The sequence below is a fragment of the Musca domestica genome, unplaced genomic scaffold (genome assembly GCF_030504385.1).
Source record: "Musca domestica strain aabys unplaced genomic scaffold, Musca_domestica.polishedcontigs.V.1.1 34, whole genome shotgun sequence".
NCBI classification, from domain to species: domain Eukaryota; kingdom Metazoa; phylum Arthropoda; class Insecta; order Diptera; family Muscidae; genus Musca; species Musca domestica.
This window is the reverse complement of record NW_026712313.1, coordinates 978,804-1,002,565: the sequence shown is the minus strand read 5'-3', so window position 1 is coordinate 1,002,565 and position 23,762 is coordinate 978,804. Positions and strand designations below refer to the sequence as shown.

General features: G+C 36.9%; 1 protein-coding gene across 1 annotated transcript in view; it reads right to left on the bottom strand.

Moving 5' to 3' along the window:
• The window catches only part of LOC101889377 (titin), a 113,527-nt gene that overhangs the window by 31,427 nt on the left and 58,338 nt on the right, over positions 1-23,762 (bottom strand). The window lies entirely within an intron of this gene.

Below are 23,762 nucleotides of genomic sequence, written 5' to 3'. Positions count from 1 at the left end.
AAAACTCATAATTATTTTTAGTTCTTGTACAATTTTTGGTTGGTTTTTACTACTGTTTTTATTTTTATTATTATTTTTTTTATTTATAAAGATTTTTTTTCGTTTATAATTATTTATTATAGCCGCTATTTATTATTTATATTATTATCATTTTTGTTATTATTAGTATTATTTTAATTTCTGAATCGTCACCCCTACACCTTTGCATATCAAAGTGCATATGTGTGTTAAGGTTCACTTTATTACATCTATAAACAATTCACACACACAATCACATTCACTCACACCCACCAACGATACAAAACCCACCAAAGTTAACTACAAAGAAATTTTAAACACTTGTTCTCACTGTCATCGTTCGGTTGTCAGAAAATAATTGTGTCATTTCAAAACGATGGTCTAGTTTCAAAAACCTCCCTTTCAACGTCGTCGTCTAATATCACCCCTAATAGACATACACTCATACTTTTACATCAATCAATACCATTGACATTATTGAGCAGTTTGTTGATATGTGGGTGACAAGGCACGGCAACAAGAGAGGGAGCTTAGCAGTAAATCGGAAAAAAGAAGTACACACCCCCATTACCACTACAGACACACGTACTACATATGTAAGTGAACTAATATTGTATTTATCCTTTAAGGCCTATTTTCCAAAGGAAAACAGATGTACTGCAAGAATGTGGAAAACCACAACACACTGACCTGTGTGTGTAACCTGTGTGTGTGTGTGTTTGTATAAATTCTGTGTTTTTTTTTTCATTCGAATGTAGGTTTGTCTGTCTGCTGGGGTTTTAAATGTGTTCTCCGGGAAACGTAATTACTTTCGATTAATATGTCCACCTGTATGTGTGTGTAGCTGTTAGTTACTCTTTTTGCTGCATTTACGAACTACTGTGGTTACAAAAACACATACTCTATGCAAGAGGTCTTCTCTTTTGGAGAAGACTTCAGAGTTCTTCTCTTTAAGAGAAGACTTTAAAAATCTTCTGTCCTGGAGGAGACTTTAGAGGCCCTCTTTTTAGCAGAAAACTACAGACGATTTCTCTGTAGGAGAAGATATCAGTGTCATAAAAATGACCTCAGTCCTATACACATAACGACCTCATCTCTTCTCTTTATGATACGGCCTCAAAGTTCTCCTCTTTAAAAGAGAATATCTCGCTGGACTTCCCTACTATGATTGACTTCAACTGTAAAAAGCCTATATTGTTGTTTTTCAAATAGAAGAGCTTCTTCAGGCCTTCCACGACTAAAAGACATCTCATAGGTCTTCTATGCATTGTGGACCTTCTTCATTTCTACTATGGATAGAACACCGTATTCAAATAGAGGACCCTTTTCAGGTATACTACAATTTTAGGACCTTGTTTCTTCAAGTCTTATTAAGCTATAAGACCTTCTTCAGATTTTCTATGGCAAAAATATTTTTCTCAGGTCTTCTATGTCTGAAAGACTGGGGCTTCTATGACTTGAGGGCCTTAGGTCTTCTTCCTTAGGTCTTCTATGGTCAGAAGACCATCAGGTCTTCTATGGCTAAAAGGCTGTCTTAAGGTCTTCTATTGCTGAAGACGTTTTTCAGTTCTTTTATGATTTCAGTTCTTTCCTCCGATTTTCTAGGGCTAGAAATGTACCTCAGGACTTCTATCGCCAGAAGACTTCTTCAGTTCTTTTATTGTTTGAAGAACGTCTCCAGATCTTATATGGCTAGAAGACCGTATTCAGGCCTTCAATAAATAAAAGATCCTTTTCAAGTATTCTACGGCCTGACACCGTCTTTCAGGTCATTTATGGCTAGAAGACCTTCTTCATAACTTCTATGACTAAAAGACCTTCTTAACGTCTTATATGGCTTGGAAAGATTTCTCAGGTATTGAATGGCTAGAAGACCTTCTTGAAGTCTTCTATAGTCAGATGACTTTGTTCAGACTTTGTTCTCAAGCCAGAGAAGACTTGAAGAATAACTTCAAGTCTTCTCTGGCTTGAGAACCTTCTTCAGGACTTCTATGGCTGAAGGATCTTCCTATGGTCTTCTATGGCTAGAAGACATTTTTCAGGTATTCCATGGTTTGAAGATCTTCTTCAGGGTTTCTATGGCTAGAAGAATGTCTTCAGGTTTTCTATGGCTAGAAGACCTTCTTCAGGTCTTGCATGGCCAGAAGACTGTCGTCGGGTCTCCTATGGTTAAAAGGGCTTCGGCAGGTCTTCTGTAGCTTGAAGACTTTTCATAAGCCTTCCATGGCTTAAAGACCTTCAACAAGTCATATATGTCTTCAATACCGTTTTCAGGTCTTCTTTGGCTGAAAGACCTTCTTCAGGTCTTCTGTGGCTAGAAGACCTTCCACAGGTCATCCATGGCTTAAAGACATTCTACCAGTCATATATGTCTTCATGCCCCTATTCAGGTTTCTGTGGCTTGAAGACCTTCTCCAGGTTTCTGTGGCTTGAAGACCTTCTTCAGGTTTCTATGGCTTGAAGACCTTCTTAAGTTTTTGTGGTTTGAAGACCTTCTTAGGGTCTTTTATGTCTTCAAGACCTTTTTAGGGTCTTCTATGATTAGAAGACCTTCTCAAATCTTCTATGGCTAGAAGGTTTTCTTCAGATATTTTATGCCTAAAAGACCTTCCACAAGTCTTCTATGTCTTCAATACCTTCTTCAGGTCTTATATGGATAGAAGATCTTCTTCGGTTTCTGTGGCTAGAAGACCTTCCACAAGTCTTCTATGGCTAGAACGTTTTCTTCAGGTTTTCTATGTCTTAAAGACTTTCCACAAGTCTTCTATGTCTTCAATACCTTCTTCAGGTCTTATGTGTCTAGAAGACCTTCCTCGGTTTCTGGAAAGTCTTCTAGCCTCCTTCCACAAGTCTTCTATGGCTAGAAGGTCTTATCCAGCAATCTATGAATAGAAGACATTATTCAGGTTTTCTAGGGCTAGAAACCCTTCTTCAGGTTAAAAGACCTTTCAATGACTTCTGTGTCTTCAAGACCTTCTTCAGGTCTTCTATGGCTTGAAGACCTTCTCAAGTCTTTTATGGCTAGAAGAACTTATCCAGTCTTCTATGGATAGAAGACTTTCTTCGGGTCTTCTATGAATATAAGACCTTCTTCTGGTCTTCTATGGCTAGAAGACATGCTTCAGGTCTTCTGGGACTAGAAGACCTTCTTGAAGGTCTTCTGGGACTAGAGGACTATCTTCAGGCCTTCTGTGGTTAGAAGACCACCTTCAGGTCTCTTATGGGTGTAATACTTCTTTCTAGATCTTCAATTGCTGGAGTATTTTGAAGATCTTCTACAGGTCTTCTATGACTAGAAGACCTTCTTCAGGTCTTCTATGGCTAGACGGCCTTTTCAGATCTTATATTGTTAAAAGAAATTTTTCTAGGTTTAGAAGAACTTCATCAGGTCTTGTATTTAGGTCTTTAAGGCTAGTCTAGTCAATTGCTCCACTGTCCATAATTAGAGGACATATCAAATAATATATGTATGATTGTATGTATGTATGTAAATACATACATACATACATATATAAATTATTATCACATATGTACCTAGCATTGTAAGCATGCATTTAACTTGCACTTTCCGTAATTACTGCCAATGCCAGTGGAATAAAAGTAAAAAATAAACAACAACAACAGCAGCAGCAGAATTCTCACTGTCATTACGAATGACGATTAACGGCGAAAGGACTATTACTGGTGCCCCACCCCCTCCTTCTCCTTCTCCTCCCGTTCAGAGGGATATGAGTAAAACTGGGTAAGTGGGTCGAATGGGTTGTGTACTGGAATGGTTTTGAGGATATTTGTCATTGATAAATGAATGGAAGTCCTAGGTCGGTCGATCGTAAACACTGACTGTCTGTCAGTCAGTCAGCAAATGATGAAATTTAATACAAATAACAATAACGCATATGTGATGCGTATAATTTCCGAAACACACACGGGAGAGTGAAAGAAAAACACAACGGCAACAATCGGCAAAGCAATTAAATGAAATTGAAGGTGCATCGAGCCTATTGTAAATAATAGCCCATTTTACAAGTAGGCTTTAATGTAATTGCAAGTGCTATGTGTGGGAGAACCCTGTAATGGGCCATTTCGTCGGGGCCTTCATTTCAAAGCTCAGGTATTTTAATTATTTAAATTTATTAACCCAATTTTGTTAAGTGTTTTAGAAGTTTGTTTTTTTTGTTGTATTTAGCTGTCAATGAAGATAAGCTATGGCCCAACGTCAAAATGCATTTATTTGTTTTGTATTCTATTTCAAACAGACACACACACAAACACATTTATTCACATGTGTGTGTGTGTTTGTGTGGGTGGATGTCTATTCAAATTGCCTTTGGATGATAAAAATAAAATTACTTAGAAAGCCACATTATTTTAAGTAATGCGTTTACGTCAAGATTAGTTTTGTAAGATTATTACCGGAATGAATGTTTAATGGGGGGCTGGGGGAGGAAAGGCTTGGAATTCTTCGGAATAAAGAGATAATCGGAATCCACTCACACGAATTTAGTAAACAATGTTTTATGAAGGTTAAATGGGAATAGGTAGCTTTCATAAAACACAGGACGTCTTCTGGTGTTCTATGAAAATAGGAAGTATTTACGGTACCCCATACCCTTCTTCTCTCTTTCTATCCATAGAAGGTCAAACAAAACTCGGCGACACATTAAATATCAGTTAAAGGACATCAAAAATATTACCTTTGTTATCTATTTAAGACCTTGACTAAATTCTGTTTTTCTAGCCGATCTATGGGTAAAGATACTTTACTGATTTTCTGTCGACAAAACCTTCTTCTTCAGGTCTATCGGGATGTCGGGCGTTTATCTATCAATTGAAAACCCTCTTCCTATATCTTCTTTGGCTAGAAAATCTTTTTCAGATCTTGTGAGGTTAGAAATGGCTAGAAATAGAAGACCTTGACTAGATTCTTATTTTTTCCAGCCGATCTATGGGTAAAGATACTTTACAGATTTTCTGTAGAGAGAAATTTTTCTTCAGTTCTTCTACAGACGGAAGATACTCTTCAGATTTTCTACAGTTGAAAGACCTTCTTCTTCAGGTCTCTTATGGATATCGGACGTTTATCTATCAATTGAAAAACCTTCTCCTATGTCTTCCTTGGCTAGAAAATCTTCTTCAGATCTTATGAGGTTAGAAATGGCTAAAAATAGCAGGCCTTTCGGGCTTTCTATACATGTTATCTATAGAAGACCTTGACTAAATTCTGTTTTTCTAGGTGATCTATGGGTAAATATACTTTACAGATTTTCTGTATAGAGAAATGTTTCTTCAGATCTTCTACAGACGGAAGATACTCTTCAGATTTTCTACAGATGGAAGACCTTCTTCTTCAGGTCTCTTATGGATATCGGAAATTCTTCTATCAATCGGAAACCCTTCTTCCATGTCTTCTACGGCTGGAAACCCTTCTTCAGATCTTTGTGCTTAGAAATGGCTAAAAATAGAAGACCTTTTTGGGTCTTCTATAAATAAAAGACTTAAAAAGTCGTGAATATCTAAACAATTTAAGTGGTCTTCTATCTTTAAAGAGGTGTATTATGTATTTATTTTTATACCCTCCACAATACTATTGAGGGTAACTCCGCGAAATACTCATGGCAGACCCAACAAAGTATGTAAATTATTGATCAGCGCAAAATTCTAAGTCGATTTAGCGATGTCTGTCTGTCTGTCCGTCTGTCTGTCTGCATGTCCGTCTGTACCTCCCGATATTCGGTATTTTGACGATTTCAGCGACATTATTCACCGGAATTGTTTCAAAGTTGGTATTTGAGATTCGTAATTGATGCTACAGCCTATGACAGAAAATTGTCTGTGCAGGTCCTCGTCTTCGTATAGCCCCCTATATAACGGTACCTCTTAAAACTCGGTATTTTGATGATTTTAGCGTCATTATGTAACGGAATTGTTTCAAATTACGTATTTAGAGTTCGTAATGGAAACTACAGTCTGTGACAGAAAATTGTCTATGCAGGTACATGTCTTCGTACAAGCCCCATATATCAGTACCTCCCTATACTCGGTAGGTACAATACCCACCGAAATTTTTTGAGATGTCGTATTTGACGTTCGTAATGGATGCTATAGCCTGTGACAGAAAATTGTCTATGCTGGTCCAGGTCTTCGCACAGCTCCGATATAATGGTACCTCCCTATATACGATATTTTGATGATTTTAGCTACATTATTCACCGTTTATTTCAAGTTTCGAATTTGAATATGATAATGGCTTATGACAAACAAGGCCTATGTAGGTAAACGTCGTATAGACCCCAATATAACGGCTATATTCGGTATTTTTAAAATTTTAACAGAATTTTTAAGGACTCTATTTTTTGAATATTTACAAATTCGTTCCAAATGGTGGAGGGTATTCAAAGTTCGGCCCGGCCGAACTTACTGCTTTTTAAATTGTTATAGTTAAACTATGGATAGACAAAATTCATCAGACCATTCTTCAGACAAAATGCCTTCTTCAGGTCATCTACGAATGGAAGACCTCTTTCAGATATGGTATGGAGAGCACACGTTCCAATAATCATTTTTCTTTATATTTTGTGTGGTTAGAACACCCTCCATAGGTCCATAGAACACTTTATTCATATCTCTTATGAGTAGAAGACATTTGCAGGGATAGTTTTGGCAATCTAGCTCGATCGAACGAACTTTTTCCTTATCTAGTTCCGTGGACTCCGGACGTTTGTAAAAAAACTCTGCGTATGAGCAATATAAATATCTGAAATTTATGAAATCACTCATACGTTTAGGAAGTGGGTGTTCTGGACTATGAACTAGAATGACACATCTCTATTTGCAGGTCTTCTATAGTACGTCCTCTATTTGCACGTCTTCTACAGCAGGTCTTCTATTGTTAAAAAGGTCGCCAATATCTAAAAGTAGCATTGTTGTTTACCTAACAAATGTATCTTTTCAGGAGACAAAAAACCTCTATCTTCAAGGAGCTTTCAGTATGACTTATTCTATGAAAGACCGGAAGGTCTTCTATGGCTAGAAGACTGTCTTGAGGTCTCGCTAGAAGAACTTCTTCAGATATTTTATGGCCGGAAGACCTTTTCATGTTTTGTATGGCTAGAAGACTGTCTTCTATGTATTTAAGACCATCTTCAGGCCTCATAATGCTAAAAACCCTTCTTTAAGTTTTCTATGAATAGAAAACTGTGTTCAGGTCTTCCATGGCTTTAAGACCTTCTTCTGGTCTTCTATTGCTAGAAGACTTTTTTTGTGCCTTTTATGGCTTTATGGCCCTCCTAAGGACCTTCCTGTGGCTAAAAGACCTTATTTAGGTCTTCTGTGTCTAGAAAACTAACTTCTTCAGGTCTTCTATGGCTAAACTACCTCCTTCAGGCCTTCTGTGATTTGAAGATCTTCTTGAGGATTTCTATGGTTTGAAGATCTTCATCAGGCCTTCTATGGCTAGAAAACCTTCTTTGTGTCTTCTATAGCTTAAAAATCTTCTTTAGGTCTTGTATGATTAGAAGATCTTCTTCAGGTCTTCTATGACTAGAAGACTTTCTTCAGGTCTTCCATGGTTGGAAGACCTTCTTTAGATCTTCTATGGCTAGAATTCCTCTATCAGCTTTTTATACCCTTCTATGGACGCTTTATCATTCCGTTTGTAACTCCTCGAAACATTCATAATAGACCCTACAAATTATATATATTCTGGATCAGCCGAAAATTCTAAGACGATCTAGCGATGTCCCTCTGTCCGTCTGTCTGTCTGTTTTAATCACGCTATCTTTCGAACGTATTGAGATAGAAGGCTAAAATTTTGTATACATTCCCAGTAGGCAGGATAAGTTCATAAATGGGCCACGTCGGTCCACGTTTTCGTATAGCCCCCATATAACGGTACCACCCGATATTCGGTATTTTGATGATTTCAGTAACATTATTCACCGGAATTGTTTCAAATTTCGTATTTGAAGTTCGTAATGGGAACTACAACCTATAGCGAAAATTTTCGTATTTAGGTCCACGTCTTCGTATAATCCTCATAAAGCGGTTTCCATTTAAGTGGTAGTTTCCGTTTTTTTTTTTTTTTTTGAAAATTTTCAGGTTCCTTTCAAATGGTGAAGTATAGCTGCTTTTTAACTTGTTATGGTTGAAGATCTCTTCAGTTTTTCCATGGCTAGAATACCTTCTTCATTGTTGTTTACCTAAAAAATTGTATCTTTTCTGGAGAAGAAGGAATGATTCAACTAATTATCTTTCAAATCAAACATGAGCTAAGTGTAACCATTGACAAAATAAGCACCAGAAGAAAAAAACGTCAGATTACGGACCTTATACAATGTCTAATGTTCGAAGAAGCGCTGAAGAGGGTCTTCCATCCATAATCGACTTGTAAACGATCACAAAAGAATGTTAGAAGGACTTTAGGGTATATAATTGATAGAAAACCTTTGAAAGGCCTTTTATCCATATAAGACCGGTACAAGGTCTATATGAAACGCAGAAGATATCCTATCTATGGAAAGTCTTTCAATCAGATAAGATTTTTTTAACCAGTAGGTCTATTAATGCTATATCCTCTATTTATAGAGTCCCTCTTGAAAGACCTTTTATCCATATAATACCGGTATAAGGTCTATAAGAAGTGCAGAAGATGTCCTATCTATTAAAAGTCTTTCATTCAGATAAGATATTTTTACGAAGCAGTAGGTCTACTAGTGCTATAGCCTTTCTTTTTAGAATCTCTGTTTTCTATTTTTAGAAGATCTACAAGAGGTTTTCTCTTCACAAAATATTAAAAAAAATTTCCTCTATATACAATGGACTTGAAGCGGCTCATCTGGGAGACCTGAGAAAGATCATCTTTCAATTGGAGACTTATAGAAGGTCTTATATTCATCGAAGAAGTGAAATAGGTATTCTATCCCGGAAATTACACTTCAATATTCCCAATCTATTTAAAGTCCTGTAAAGCGTATTTTACTCACTGGAGAATCAAAATAGTACTTATTTCCACAAAGAAGACATTATGCAGGCCATTTGTGTATGGAAGAACATTTACAGTTATTCTATGAATACAAGCCATTCAGATGTCTTCTTCAAAAAGTCCAGCATTTTGTAAAATGTTGACTCATTTCAAATAGCATGAAAGGAGCGGCTTCAGTTTGTACTAGAGTGATAATCTTTAATCGAATCCCAAGAATATGCCTTTATTTTGATATCTGATTAAAATCTCTGAATCCAATTTATAAAATATATCGCAAATGACAAAAAAGTTACAATAATTCCTTGCAACTGCAACCAACTTCAGACTTTCTAAGCCACTAGTTCGACAGCTGTTAAAATTATTCCAGTGACAGCTCATTATATTGTTTACAGGCATACAAAAAAATTTTGGTGAGAATTTTCAGGAAAAAAAAAATTATTCGTGATGGAATTCAAGCGTGATAGTGTGATTTCTTTATATTTGGCTGGACAACCACAAGTGGCTATCGTTAGAGCACTCCAGCATTTAAATGTGAAAAAATCTGTCTGTGTCTCGTACCATTGCTCGTTACCGTGATACTGGTAGCATAGCGCGACGTCAAGGAAGTGGACGGAAGAAAACAGCAAGATCAGCAGAAATGGTTCAAAAAGTGAAGAAGCGACTTTATCGAAACCCGCGTCGCAGTGGCCGAAAAATGGCTCGTGAGCTGAATATATCGCAATATTCCAGTCGGCAAATATTGAAAAATTAGCTCAGGTTAAATCTATTGAAATTGAAAAAAGGGCAAGAACTTACACCGCAACAGAAAGAAAAATAGACTCAAAAGAGCTAAAGAGTTGCTTCGCTTGGCCGAAAGTGATGAACTGCCGAATTTGATTTTCTCCGATGAGAAAACATTCGTTGTCCAGCAGTTTGTAAACAAACAAATTGATCGTGTTTACTTGCCAAAGAGGTCAGCTGAAAATATGCACCTTCGGTTGGCCACCAGAAATCAAGCGCCGGCCATGGTGATGGTGTGGGCCGCCATAACAGCCGATGGTCGCTCTCCGCTCGTATAAATCGACCGTGGAATCAAAATAAATGTCGAATATTATCGCAAAAATATTCTGGAGGGTGTATTAGAGACTTGGGCAAGCAAACGTTTTGGCCGCAGACCTTGAATATTTCAACAGGACTCAGCATCATCGTAAGAATGGTTACAAAATGAGGTTCCTCGCTTCATTTCCAGCGCACAATGGCCACCAAAATCTCCGGATACCAATCCGTTGGACTATGGTGTCTGAAGTATTTTGGAAAGCAAGGTTGGCACTAAGAAATACCAAAGTGTCGGTCACCTCAAGAAAGTGCTTCGGGTAGCGTGCGACGGTTTCATTGGCCGTTTGAAGGCCATAATTCGTGCCAAAGGTAACCAATTCGAACAAATCTAAGGTTATTCTAAAATTTGATAAAAAAAATTCAAAAATCATAGCGTTTGACTTTGTTACAGGTTTTTATTATCTCACCCTGTATAACTGTACCTCCCTATATTTAGTATTTTAATGATTTTAGCGACATTATTTCCCAGAATTATTTCAAATTTCGTATTTGAAGTTCGTAATGGGTATTACAATCTATAACAAAAAAGGTTCGTCCATGTCTTCGTATAGCCCCCACATAACTGTACCTCCCAATATTCGGTATTTTGATAATTTCAGCAACATTATTCACGGTAATTGTTTCAAATTTCGTATTGAAAGTTCTTAATGGGTACTACAACCTATGGAAAAAAATGTTGTCTGCAGGTCCACGTCTTCGTATAGCCCCCATATGACGGTACCTCCCGATACTCGTTATTTTCATGATTTTTGCAAAATTTTTTACCGTAGTTATGATAAATTTCGTATTTTAAGTTCGTAAAGGTTACTACAGCCTATGGCAAAAAATTTCGTATGCAGGTTCACGCGTTCGTATATTCCCCATATAACGATTTTCATTTAAGTGGTAGTTTTCGGATTTTTTTTTTATTTATTTTTTGCAAATTTTCAAGTCCCTTCCAAATGGTGGAGGGTATTAAAAGTTCGTCCGAACTTAGCTGCTTTTCTGTATATTTTATTTGTTGCAATCACAAAGTTAAATTTAATCAAATATTATGCCAAGTCTAATCGATTTAAATTATGTCCTTTTGATTTAAAGGACCAAACTTGAATCATAAAATTTTCCAATTGGAAAATTTCCACAGCAGTCGTCTCAGTTAAGTATTTCCCCTTCTCCCATTTCATTCATCATTTATCCAGTTGTTTAACTTTCATTATTGAATCACCATCAACAAAAGGAGTGTCTGCCTCTTCATCATGTATCAAACGATACTGATGATGATGGTGAGGGGGGGTTGAGGGGTGGTGGTGTTGGTCGTATACATTTCTCTCCAAAAAAATATTTGTTTCAGCACTGAATCTACAAGTGGATGGATGCTTTTATTGGTTTTGTGGAGCAAAACATTGTGACCATATGGTAAAACTTCTTTAAGGGTGGAGTAATTTATAGAGAAATTTTATATAAAAAATATTCAGAATAGAGGAAATCAATAATACATAGACTGAAAAAATAAAGTTTTTATTTTTTTTTTTTTAAAATGTTATTATTTTTCAATAAAAATTAGAACTCACATTCAAAACATTGTGCCAGAATTGTATTGTAATTTTGAATACCTTAATGAAATGGTTTTTTATCCCTGTTATGGCCTTAACACCTTGTAAAACACTTGCTGATTTTTTTTTAACAAAATTCTGAACCATAAAATCTGGCTTTTATTACGAAATCATAACAAGCCATTGATAATCGTGTTTAATAAATATTTAATGGCAATAATAAAATGATTTTGCTGTAGTTGCTGCTGCTGTTGATTTTTTAATGGCCATATGTTAGCGTGAAATGGGATTTTTATGGCATATTTTTCACTTTTGTTTCACTTCACCACTTGACGTGTGTGGCCGGATGGCCAGTTGGTCACACGAAAAGTAATTCCTCTTTGGAAAAATAAGCAAGATCTTAACAGGCGTTACAAATCCCATTAAGTTAGACGCACAGATATTTTTTTGGGGTAGCAATGACGTATTTCAATTAAAACATCAAAATTATGGCGGCAAAAATTCCATTACAAATGAAAATTAAATTTTTCTTTTTCGGTTGTCACACTTCGAGGAAAATTTTGAAATAGACCACACTTTCACTTTCGTTTTGAAAAACCACATGAAACTGCACAAAACTCTGGCCGACCAGAAAATTAGAATGCATTCCAGCGTAAAAGGAAATATTTAGGTGTTGTTTTTTTTTTGTTCACCTCTTGTTTATTTTGTAATTTGTTATCACGTTGTTATTATTATTGTTGTTGTTGTCGCCTTGGTGGTTAAATTTACGTTACTTTAATTTTAGGTTTTTTTTATTTGACTCTACTACCCGTCCGTTATGGACAACGTCTAAAGTTACAATGTAAAGAAATGTCACAGTGTTCGTCCTCTCAGCAATGCTTCGCAGTTGCTGTCAACAACACAAAGGTACACAACGTACATACATATACACACACAGACACACACTCACACATAGAGAGAGAGCGCGCGGCAAGGAAAGTCATAAACAGAAGGAATAACAATTTTCAATGCTCAGCAACAGAAACATACACACACACATACAAATATAAAGTTTAAGAACAAACACACATACATACACACAAAGGACGAGGGGCACAGTAGTATCATTTTTTGTTTGGATAAAAGGAATTCTACTAGCCATTGAAGAGCTGCAGAAGCTATTCTATCCATAGAAGAGCTACAGAAGCTTCTCTGCTCATAGAAGAGCTGCAGGAGTTCTTCTAGCCATAGCCATAGATCTGTTGAAGCTCTTCTGGCCATAGCTGTTGAAGCTCTTCTGGCCATAGAAGAGCTGATGAAAGCTCTTCTTACCACAGAAGAGCTGATGAAAGCTCTTCAAGCCATAGAAGAGCTGTTGAAGCTCCACAGAAGAGCTGTTGAAGCTCCACCCACAGAAGAGCTGTTGAAGCTCTTCTACCCACAGAAGAGCTGTTGAAACTCTTCTAACCACAGAAGAGCTGCTGAAGCTCTTCTAGCCATAGAAGAGCTGTTGAAGCTCTTCTAGCCGTAGAAGAGCTGTTGAAGCTCTTCTAGCCATAGAAGAGCTGTTGAAGCTCTTCTAGCCACAGAAGAGAGGCATAAGCTCTTCTAGCCATAGAAGAGCTGTTGAAGCTATTCTAGTCATAGAAGAACTGTTGGGAGGAGCTCTAGGAGCTCTTCTAGCCATGGAAGAGCTGCAGGAGCTCTTCTAGCTCTAGAAGAGCTGTTGAAGCTATTCTAGTCATAGAAGAGCTGTTGAAGCTATTTTAGTCATAGAATCTCTTCTAGTCATTGAAGCTCTTCTAACCATAGAACAGCTGTTGAAGCTCTTCTAGCCGTAGAACAGCTGTTGAAGCTCTTCTAGCCATAGAAGAGCTGTTGAAGCTCTTCGAGCCATAGAAGAGCTGTTGGAGCTCTTCTAGCCATAGAAGAGCTGTTGGAGCTCTTCTAGCCATAGAAGAGCTGTTGAAGCTCTTCTAGCCGAAGAAGAGCTCCAGAAACACTTCCAGCCATAGAATACTTACAGAAGCTTTTCTAACCATAGAAGACCAGCAGAAGCTCTTCTAGCCATAGAAGAGCGACAGAAGCTCTTCTAGCCATAGAAGAAGCTGTTGAAGCTCTTCTAGCCATAGAAGAGCTGTTGAAGCTCTTCTAACCATAGAAGAGCTTTTGAAGCTCTTCTAACCATAGAAGAGCTTTTGAAGCTCTTCTAACCATAGAAGAGCTTTTGAAGCTCTTCTAACCATAGAAGAGCTTTTGAAGCTATTCTAGCCATGGAAGAGCTTTTGAAACTCTTCTAGCCATAGAAGAGCTGTTGAAGCTTTTATGGCCATAGAAGAGCTACTGAAACTCTTCTAGCCATAGGGGAGCATAGAAGAGCTGTGGAAGCTCTTCTGGCCATAGAAGAGCTGTTGAAGCTCTTCTAGCCATAGAAGAGCTGTTGAAGCTCTTCTAGCCATAGAAGAGTTGTTGGAGCTCTTCTAGCCATAGAAGAGTTGTTGGAGCTCTTCTCGCCATAAAAGAGCTGTTGGAGCTCTTCTAGCCATAGAAGAGCTGTTGAAGCTCTTCTAGCCATAGAAGAGCTGTTGAAGCTCTTCTAGCCACAGAAGAGCTGTTGAAGCTCTTCTACCCACAGAAGAGCTGTTGAAACTCTTCTAACCACAGAAGAGCTGTTGAAGCTCTTCTAGCCATAGAAGAGCTGTTGAAGCTCTTCTAGCCGTAGAAGAGCTGTTGAAGCTCTTCTAGCCATAGAAGAGCTGTTGAAGCTCTTCTAGCCACAGAAGAACTGTTGGGAGGAGCTCTAGGAGCTCTTCTAGCCATGGAAGAGCTGCAGGAGCTCTTCTAGCTCTAGAAGAGCTGTTGAAGCTATTCTAGTCATAGAAGAGCTGTTGAAGCTATTTTAGTCATAGAATCTCTTCTAGTCATTGAAGCTCTTCTAACCATAGAACAGCTGTTGAAGCTCTTCTAGCCGTAGAAGAGCTGTTGAAGCTCTTCTAGCCATAGAAGAGCTGTTGAAGCTCTTCGAGCCATAGAAGAGCTGTTGGAGCTCTTCTAGCCATAGAAGAGCTGTTGGAGCTCTTCTAGCCATAGAAGAGCTGTTGAAGCTCTTCTAGCCGAAGAAGAGCTCCAGAAACACTTCCAGCCATAGAATACTTACAGAAGCTTTTCTAACCATAGAAGACCAGCAGAAGCTCTTCTAGCCATAGAAGAGCGACAGAAGCTCTTCTAGCCATAGAAGAAGCTGTTGAAGCTCTTCTAGCCATAGAAGAGCTGTTGAAGCTCTTCTAACCATAGAAGAGCTTTTGAAGCTCTTCTAACCATAGAAGAGCTTTTGAAGCTCTTCTAACCATAGAAGAGCTTTTGAAGCTATTCTAGCCATGGAAGAGCTTTTGAAACTCTTCTAGCCATAGAAGAGCTGTTGAAGCTTTTATGGCCATAGAAGAGCTACTGAAACTCTTCTAGCCATAGGGGAGCATAGAAGAGCTGTGGAAGCTCTTCTGGCCATAGAAGAGCTGTTGAAGCTCTTCTAGCCATAGAAGAGCTGTTGAAGCTCTTCTAGCCATAGAAGAGTTGTTGGAGCTCTTCTAGCCATAGAAGAGTTGTTGGAGCTCTTCTCGCCATAAAAGAGCTGTTGGAGCTCTTCTAGCCATAGAAGAGCTGTTGAAGCTCTTCTAGCCATAGAAGAGCTGTTGAAGCTCTTCTAGCCATAGAAGAGCTGTTGAAGCTCTTCTAACCATAGAAGAGCTGTTGAAGCTCTTCTAGCCATAGAAGAGCTGTTGAAGCTCTTCTAGCCATAGAAGAGCTGCAGAAGCTCTTCTAGCCATAGAAGACCTGCAAAAGCTCTTCTAGCCATAGAAGAGCTTTTGAAGCTCTTCTAACCATAGAAGAGCTTTTGAAGCTCTTCTAGCCATAGAAAAGCTGTTGAAGCTTTTATGGCCATAGAAGAGCTACTGAAACTCTTCTAGCCATAGGGGAGCATAGAAGAGCTGTGGAAGCTCTTCTGGCCATAGAAGAGCTGTTGAAGCTCTTCTAGCCATAGAAGAGCTGTTGAAGCTCTTCTAGCCATAGAAGAGTTGTTGGAGCTCTTCTAGCCATAGAAGAGTTGTTGGAGCTCTTCTCGCCATAAAAGAGCTGTTGGAGCTCTTCTAGCCATAGAAGAGCTGTTGAAGCTCTTCTAGCCATAGAAGAGCTGTTGAAGCTCTTCTAGCCATAGAAGAGCTGTTGAAGCTCTTCTAACCATAGAAGAGCTGTTGAAGCTCTTCTAGCCATAGAAGAGCTGTTGAAGCTCTTCTAGCCATAGAAGAGCTGCAGAAGCTCTTCTAGCCATAGAAGACCTGCAAAAGCTCTTCTAGCCATAGAAGAGCTTTTGAAGCTCTTCTAACCATAGAAGAGCTTTTGAAGCTCTTCTAGCCATAGAAGAGCTTTTGAAGCTCTTCTAACCATAGAAGAGCTTTTGAAGCTCTTCTAGCCATAGTAGAGGTATTTAAGCTCTTCCAGTCATAGGAGAGCTGTTGAAGCTCTTCTAGCCATAGAACAGCTGTTGAAGCTCTTCTAGTCATAGAAGAGCTGTTGAAGGTCTTCGAGCCATAGAAGAGCTGTTGAAGCTCTTCGAGCCATAGAAGAGCTGTTGAAACTCTTCTAGCCACAGAAGAGCTGTTGAAGCTCTTCTAGCCATAGAAGAGCTGTTGAAAGTCTTCCAACCATAGAAGAGTAGCAGAAGCTCTTCTAGCCATAGAAGACCTGCAGTAGGTCTTATAGACATAGAAGAGCTGTAGAGGCTCTTCTAGACCCAAGTAGGCCTCCACTCTATACAATATCTCTACCTACCCTTATATTCATTCGATAACAATTTCCTGTTCCCACTGTCCAACAGCCTTTGCACACACTCACACCCACACATAAGTACACACATACTAAACAAGCAACAATGTTTATAGAGACGAAAACAGGAATAAAAAAACAACAAAACGTCAACGCTGTTTGACACCGAAAAAACAACATATCCATCTACTTTTAAATACACTGTCGTACACACACACATACATACCCAACAATATTTAAATGAACACTTACACACATATGCACACACACACACTGTCACATTTAAACAGCGCCATACATCATTGACAGACATTCATTCACTTGGCATATGCTTAAGCTTGCATTCATAATAGACTCATAGTTGTAGTTGTTGTTGCTGATGATTTTTTTCATCCTTGTTTTTTTTTTTGTTTATAAAAATGGGGTGAAAAAAGGACGAAAAAAGTACAGCGATGAAATAACTAAACACACACAACCATACATAAATTACACTCACACACACATCATCGTCATCAAATAAAGCTATGAAAGGACGACGACAACAACTACAGCCATTCACAACTGTTAAACATTCAAAACTGCAACAACAACACGACTCACATTCAAAAGCATTGGAGGAAAGAAAGCAAAAAAAAGAAAGAAACATGCTTTTTCCCATGTTGTTTGTTTTAAGAAAACAAGTGGTTGCCGGGGCAATGCCAGTGGGTGGCATTCGGCGGTATTTACGAGAAAATGTTTGTTTGTATTAACATACGTACGTACATATGTATGATGGTTAAATAAAAGGGGTATTCACACATGCCTGAGGCAGGGATAAGCTGTGTAGTGTGTGCTCACAGACATTCTCTTCCTCGTTGCTCTCTTTCACTTTGGAACCCTTTGCTGCCTTTTTGAGCTTAAAGAGGTAGAGTAGTAAGAGTAGCTATGTTGATAATAAGAGTAGTGGTTTATAGAGTATTTGCTACCATGAGAACGTATACGTAATAATTGAGAATAGAATATATAATCAAGTATACGTCACGAGAAGTTACTTAAGTCAAATTAAAAAAAAATAGAGGAAATACTAAAGGCCATTCAGAGTTGTTCTAAGGCGTGGATTTTTTAAAGATTTTTTTTCAAGCACCAACCAAGGCGTGGATTTTTTAAAAAAATATTTTTTCAAGCACCAATCAAGGCGTGGATTTTTTAAAAAATATTTTTTCAAGCACCAATCAAGGCGTCGTTTTTTATAAAAATATTTTTTCAAGCACCAATCAAGGCGTGGATTTTTTAAAAAATATTTTTTCAAGCACCAATCAAGGCGTCGTTTTTTACAAAAATATTTTTTCAAGCACCAATCAAGGCGTCGTTTTTTATAAAAATATTTATTCAAGGGTAAACCAAGGCGTGGATTTTTTAAAGAATATTTTTTTCAAGCACCAACCGAGGCGTGGATTTTTTAAAGAATATTTTTTCAACAACCAACAGAAGGCGTGGATTTTTTAAAGAATATTTTTTCAACCACCAACCAAGGCGTGGATTTTTTAAGGAATATTTTTTCAACCACCAACCAAGGCGTGGATTTTTTAAGGAATATTTTTTCAATCACCAACCAAGGCGTGGATTTTTTAAAGAATATTTTTTCAAGCACCAACCAAGGCGTGGTTTTTTTAAAGAATATTTTTTCAAGCACCAACCAAGGCGTGAATTTTTTAGAGAATATTTTTTTAAGCACCAACCAAGGCGTGGATTTTTTAAAGAATATTTTTTCAACCACAAACCTAGGCGTGGATTTTTTAAGGAATATTTTTTCAATCACCAACCAAGGCGTGGATTTTTCAAAAGAATATTTTTTTAAGCACCAAGCAAGGCGTTGATTTTTTTTTTAATGTGCGGTGTAAAGCAATGTTTTGCAAACATTGTCAATTCTAATATTTTTATTAGTACGACGCCGGGCGCGAAATTGAGAAATATCGACCCACTCCATCAACATTTTGAATAATTATAACTCTCAAAAAATAAGCATCTGATCATTTTCAAACTCGTCACATCCCAATATTTCTATCAACAAAAGATCCGATGTGAAGATGGAAAATGTCGGACCATTCCTTCTGGCACCTCCTCCACAATGGGTCAAAATTTCGAATAATTATGACTATCATTAAAATTCAAAAAACTTCCCCATAATGGGTCTAAATTTCGAAATACTATATCTCTCATAAAATTCGAAATAAGCATCCGAATATTTTCAAACTCGACACATCCCAATATTTCTATCAACAAAAGATCAGGTGTGAAGATGAATGTCGGACCACTCCTTCTGGTACCTCCACCACAATGGGTCAAAATTTCAAATAATTATGACTTTCATAAAATTCGAAATTAAACCCAATATGTTTACTAACGCAGGTTCCGATGTAAAAGGGATAGATATCGTCCTATCCTTTCAAGTACCTCTCCCACAAAAGTTGACGGTTTTCAATACTTAAATCCCTCACAATGTGCGAAACAAATTGCCGATCCTTTTCGAAATCGGTTTATATACATATTTTTCTCAATCAAAGATCTGATGTGAATATGGAATTCATCAGGTCACTCCGTCTTGCACCTCCCCCACAAAAGGTAAAAAATCCCAAAAAATCGGTTTCAGATGTCTGATTTTCTTAAAATTTTTCCAAATGCACATATTTTTGTCAGTATTATATGAAGTGCCTCAGTAGAGCCTCACGCATATTTTTCGCCTAAGTAGGAGTTGTGTTGATCTAGTTCAGTTCAGTACACCAGTTCCTGAACGTATGAGTGATTTCAAAAATTGCTTATCACTCATACGCCGAGTTTTCAAACGATCGGAGTCCACGGATCAACTTAAGGAACTAGTTCCTTCGATCGAACTAGATGGGCACAATTCTAGGCATAACCCTCAAATAACGTACCTTTTGATTTTCTGACTTTTAATTCTCGAGGGATAGTCTAACTCCTCGTAAAAATATATTCGATGTAGATCATCATTATCTCCTGATTATCTGTATTTTGAAGCTATTGACCCTGATTTTCGAGAAAATCAGCTTTAATTAAAATATTCCGGTTTCTTATAGATTCAGTCTTCATATAACGAAAATTCTAAATTTTAGGGATTTCGAGGATACCAGACACCGAATATAGAGAGGTACCGTTATATGGAGGCTATACGAATACCTGGACTTGCATAGACAATTTTCTGTATGACCTCCCAAAAGTTTTCCAGAGATACATCGCTCTGTATCGTCCGTTCTCACTGATATATAGATTTTTAAAGAATTTTATAAAGGTAAAAATTTTTGCTAAAAATAGCAAACTTTTTAGAAATATTTTATAAAAATAACATTGAAAATCTTTTCGATTTATTCAAAAAACTTTTTTAACTATTCTGGGATTCACTATTTACTTGGAATTGTCTTATTAATTCAAAAAATAAAAGTTTTTCCATTAATTATACCAATAAATATACGATTCTCTTAACTGAATAGAGTAAAGAGTAAAGTTAAGTCTTATCAACGTAATAGACCTAACTCTGACACATACTAACACAATCATTTGTTTTATTTTCCAACAATCATATGTTGAAGAGAAATTCCCAAGAGAGTCCCCACTATTGTGAGTATCGTGCCAATAAAAGAGCCACTTAGTTATTCTCTATCAAAACGGTAACATTTTACACTGTAAAATTTACAGAGAATAGCTGTTATCTCTTAAAAATGTATATTGTTTTGTTGTTTTCATTTTCAACAACTCTCTTCTCTTCCATTACAGAGCAAAGTAAAAGTTGGCAATGTGATTATTTAAAATAACGTTTGAAATTAAAGACAAAAATGTAAACTGATTTAGTTAGTTAATAGTCCGTAACGAAAATAAATTACCCGACATCCCCGCCAAAATGAGTGTTGAATGGGTCGGTGTGTGTGTTTGTGGGTGTGCGGGGGGGCAGTGAACAACGTTGACACGTCGTTGCTGGCTATGAAAATGATGATGATGATGTTGGCAGTAAGCGAGCGAATGTAAATTCACAGAAAACACGGCGTAATATGCAAAGGGAGAAAGGCGTAAATTATTTACAAAAAATGGAACAAAAACAAAAATATATAAAATGTGGATGGAATTCATCGAGGTATGCTGAAGAAGATAGAAGACCTTTAAAGAAATGAATCTGTGAAACTGGTCCAGTTGTAGATCCACTACCTCTCGTCACCTACCCCCAAAAAATTACAATTTTTGAAAGACATTGTGCGACAAAATTTATATTCGTTTCAAAATTACACGAAAAAAAAAACTAAATAGATTATGAAAATAGAGCGAAATATAAGATACTTTTATTGGCGTTTGGCCATGCAAACATTTTGGCCGCAGACCTAGGACATTCCAAGAGGACCAACAACACCATAGCCCTCAGCGCGCGCCACCCAAGAATGGTTACAAATAGAGGTTCCTCGCTTCATTTCCAGCGCACAATGGACACCAAAATCTCCGGATACCAATCCGTTGAACTATTGCATCTGGAATATTTTGGAAAGCAAGGTTGACACTAAAAAATACCAAAGTGTCGATCACCTCAAACAAGCGCTTCGCCGGGAATGGGCCAAAATACCGCAGAGCAACATTCGGACAGCATGTGACGGTTTCATTGGCCGTTTGAAGGCCATAACTCGTGCCAAAGGTGACCAATTCGAACAAATCTAAACTTATTCTAAAATTTGATGATATTTCCGACATTTTTTGCTTTCATTCAATAAAATTTTAAAAAAATCTGAAAATTATGGCGGTTGATTTTGTTGCTGTTTTTTTTTATCTCACCCTGTACATTTCAAATTTAAGAGTTCGAGGTCTACTGCTTCCTGAAATACAAAGGGTACCATATTTAGTATCTTTTAATATTTTTAGTGCCGTTCTGGTACAAATTTCCGAAAACCCAGTATTTTCTGCATCCCTCGTCCCATGAATGTATCTCACCCAAAATTTCAAGATTCTTAATTCAGCCGCTTCGTCTAGGCGTTAATAAATCGTTAAGTCAGTCATTCAATTATTTTACACTCTCTCTCTCTCTCTCTCTCTCTCTCTCTCTCTCTCTCTCTCTCTCTCTCTCTCTTACACTATAAGAAATAGTACAGGGTTTCGCTCATTTCGATTTTTAAAGATTTCCATAAACGTGGATTTTTTTTAAGAATATTTTTCCAAGGATTTCCATAAACGTGGATTTTTTAAAGAATAGTTTTTCAAGGATGTAAATAAACGTAGATTTTTTAAATATTTTTTTAAGGATCAAATAAACGTGGATTTTTTAAAATATATTTTTGCACCGACCATCCGAAGGCGTGGATTTTTTAAAATATATTTTTGCACCGACCATCCGAAGGCGTGGATTTTTTAAGATACATTTTTTCAATCCAAGGCGTGGATTTTTTAACATATATTTTTGCACCGACCATCCGAAGGCGTGGATTTTTTAAAATATATTTTTGCACCGACCATCCGAAGGCGTGGATTTTTTAAAATATATTTTTGCACCGACCATCCGAAGGCGTGGATTTTTTAAGATACATTTTTTCAATCCAAGGCGTGGATTTTTTAAAATATATTTTTTTAATAGCATTCCAAGGCGTGGATTTTTTAAAATATATTTTTTCAATAGCCATCCAAGGCGTGGATTTTTTAAAATATATTTTTTCAATAGCCATCCAAGGCGTGGATTTTTTAAAATATATTTTTTCAATAGCCATCCAAGGCGTGGATTTTTTAAAATATATTTTTTCAATAGCCATCCAAGGCGTGGATTTTTTAAAATATATTTTTTCAATAGCCATCCAAGGCGTGGATTTTTTAAAATATATTTTTTCAATAGCCATCCAAGGCGTGGATTTTTTAAAATATATTTTTTCAATAGCCATCCAAGGCGTGGATTTTTTAAAATATATTTTTTCAATAGCCATCCAAGGCGTGGATTTTTTAAAATATATTTTTTTCAAAACCATATGAGGCGAGAATTTTTAAAAATATATCTTTTTCAAAACCAAAATAGGCGTGGATTTTTTAAAATATATTTTTTTCAAAACCATATGAGGCGAGAATTTTTAAAAATATATCTTTTTCAAAACCAAAATAGGCGTGGATTTTTTAAAATATATTTTTTTCAAAACCATATGAGGCGAGAATTTTTAAAAATATATCTTTTTCAAAACCAAAATAGGCGTGGATTTTTTTAAAAAATATTTTTTTTCAAAACCATATGTGGCGTGGATTTTTTAAAAAATATTTTTTTCAAAACCATAATAGGTGGGGATTTTTTTTAAAAATATTTTTTTTCAAAACCATATGTGGCGTGGATTTTTTAATAAATATTTTTTCAAAACCTTGCATTTAGAGAAAATGTGTATTGGTTCATACCTACCTTGTGGTCAAAATTTTAAAAAATCCAAACATGTACATGATGCTATTGATTTAAGACCATTCAAAGGCCTCCAATAGATATAAATCATTTCAGATACCTCTTTTAGAAAAAAGACCTTCTACAGGTCCTTTTTAATTATGGGAACTTTTATAGGTCTTCTATGGGCCCAAAAACCTCTTGCAGGTCTCCCCTTTAGTTAAAGGATCCTCTTCTCTCTCCTCACCTCCTTCTTTTTTAAAAAAAGGTAAAAATTCCTAAATTTATTTCTAATCGCTTGCCATGAAGCACTCACTCCTCACCTCCTTCTTTTCTAAAAAAAACTAAAAATTCCTGAATTTATTTCTAATCGCTTGCCATGAAGCAGCTCTGTAGCAAAATCGAAGCGCCTTATAATCGCAGCAGCTTAAAAGTGAAACAAATTTCCTATCAGCTCGATTGGGGCATGGAGGTGAAATGCAATAAATGAAACCGTATAAGCGACTACAAAAACACGGGCGATGATGATGACTACGACGACGATGATGATGGACAGCAACGGGCCAATCTATAATCAAATCATTAACAACGGTCGATTCGAAGTAAAAAAAGCAAACCTGACGCTCCACAAAAAAACTATAATAGGCAACGGTATGGAAAAACTGACCGTCAATAATGTTGTCGACCACGATGATGACGATGATGGCAACGACGACGACGACGATGATGATGGTTATTAGAGGTGCTGGTGGCCCCCAACGAAAAGAAAATCTATGAAAAAATCGACTTTTTGGAAACAAATCGGCCATATGACACGACGTGGGGTAATATTTCATGTTCATAGATACATACACAGACACATTTACATATTTACATGTATGGAAGTGATTGAATGTCGGGCAAACACACACACACAGATTACATACATACACATGTATGTAAATATGTATAATAAACTTACAAA